The sequence below is a fragment of the Triticum dicoccoides genome, chromosome 3A (assembly GCF_002162155.2).
Source record: "Triticum dicoccoides isolate Atlit2015 ecotype Zavitan chromosome 3A, WEW_v2.0, whole genome shotgun sequence".
NCBI classification, from domain to species: domain Eukaryota; kingdom Viridiplantae; phylum Streptophyta; class Magnoliopsida; order Poales; family Poaceae; genus Triticum; species Triticum dicoccoides.
Genome location: NC_041384.1, coordinates 548,134,074 through 548,136,548, shown reverse-complemented (window position 1 = coordinate 548,136,548; position 2,475 = coordinate 548,134,074).

The window sequence follows — 2,475 nt, the reverse complement described above, 5'->3', positions numbered from 1 at the left end:
TCCCAATTAACCCCTTTAAGCTTCCTAGTTGCAATGGCCCTACGACTAAGTCCTTTTGCTAGGACATCTACCGTGACAATTCCACGACAAATCTGATGATAAAATCCATGCCAAGCTTGTTCCACTTCCATTCGGGTATCAGCATAGGCAGAAGCAATCCTGCCGGCTTCTGATGTTCTGCCTTCACTCTCTGACATACATCACATACTACTACATACTCGGCAATATCCTTCTTCATACCTGTCCACCAGAAACGCTCCTTCAAATCCAAATACATCTTGGTGTTTCCGGGGTGAATCGAGTATGGCGAGTCATGAGCTTCTTGAAGTATTAACTTCCTGATCTCCGCATTATTGGGCACATATATACGATCCTCAAACCATAACGTTTCGTGCTCATCCTCACGAAAACCTTTGGCTTTTCCTTTGCTCATCTTCGCCTTTATCTCAGCAATTTCCTTATCATCCTTTTGAGCTTCTCGAATCTTTCCCAATAATGTAGACTGAACCTCCATTGTTGCAACAAAACCTCTTGGAACTATCTCCAAACGAAGTTCCTTGAGATCGTCAACTAACTCCTGCGGCAATCCTCCGCTTACGAGTGTATTGGCATAACTCTTTCGGCTCAAAGCGTCTGCTATGACATTGGCCTTTCCTGGATGATAATGCAACTTCATATTGTAATCCTTTATGAGCTCCAATCATCTCCTCTGCCTGAGATTCAGCTCCTTTTGTTTGAAAATGTACTTCAAACTCTTGTGATCCGTGTACACATCACAATGGTTCCCGATAAGAAAATGTCTCCAGGTCTTGAGCGCATGCACTGCGACTTCTAACTCCAAATCATGTGTGGCATAATTCAACTCATGATGTCGAAGCTGACATGAGGCATATGAAACAACTCTTCCGTCCTGCATAAGTACACCTCCAAGTCCTAAGCGAGAAGCGTCGCAATAAACTTGGAAATCCTTCCGTATATCCGGGATAATCAACACTGGGCTTTAACCAAACATTTCTTCAACTCCTGAAAGCTGGCCTCACAACTTCAGTCCATTTGAACTTGGTGTCCTTCTTCAACAACTCGGTCATGGGTTTCGCAATCTTGGAGAAATTCTCAATGAACCTCCTATAATATCTTGCGAGTCCCAGAAAACTGCGGATCTCTCCAACTGAGGTGGGTGCCAACCACTCGGTGACAGACTGAACCTTGGTGGGGTCTACTGCTATACCTTCTCCTGATATAACATGTCCAAGAAATCCAACTTCCTTCAACCAAAACTCACACTTGCTAAACTTGGCATACAAGTGATGTTCCCTGAGCTTCTCAAGAGCTAAGCGCAAGTGTTCCTTGTGTTCCTCTTCATTCTTCGAGTATACCAATATATCATCAATGAACACCATGACAGACTTATCCAAGAAATCTATGAACACCTTGTTCATGATACTCATAAAATAGGAAGGGGCATTGGTCAATCCAAATGACATAACCATGTACTCATATATCCCGTACCTTGTGGTGAAAGCTATCTTAGGTATATCCTATTCTTGGATGTTCAGCTGGTGGTATCCTGATCGCAGAACGATCTTGGAGAATACTTTGGCTCCTTGCAACTGGTTAAATAGATCATTGACCATCGGTAGTGGGTACTTGTTCTTAATCGTCACTTCATTCAGTGCATGATAATCGACAACCATTCTCAAGGATCACTGGGGCTCTCCATGGTGATGAACTTGGTCGGATGTAACCTTTCTCCAATAACTCCTTAATTTGCTTCTTAATTTCCTCCAGATCATTTGCGGGCATCCGGTATGGCCTCTTCGATATTGGTCTGGTGCCTGGCAACAGCTCAATCAAAAATTCTATGTCTCGATCGGGCGGCATGCCTGGTAGTTCCTCTGGGAATACATCCGGGTAATCCTTCACAACAGGCACTTGTTCCTGAACAACTCCCGAGAGAGAATTTACTTGGGTCCTTCTTGGCGCATGCCTAGACACATACTTAATCCTTTTTCCCTCTGGGGTGGTCAGTAAAATTGACTTACTAGCACAACTGATGTTTCCTCCATACTTGGATAACCAATCATGCCTAATATTATATCCAATCCTTGGGACTCCAAAATTATTAGGTTTGAGGGGAAAACATGGCTACCAATGGTTAAGGCTAACCGATCGCTCCATTGGCTGGCCATATACTCTGCTCCTGGCGAGCTTATTAACATAGGTGATCTAAGGGCTAAGGTTGGCAACTTAAACTTATCCACAAATCCCCTTGATATGTATGAATGCGATGCACCAGTATCGAAAGTAACAAGAGCGGTAAATGACTTAACCAAAAACTTACCGATAACTGCATCTGGCTGCTCCTCAACCTCCTCCACGTTCATGTGGTTCACCTGACCTCTGGTGAAAGGGTTTGGCTTCTTCCCTGAGCTACCATTGCCATTTCCATTCTTTGCTTCATGACATTCAACGGCG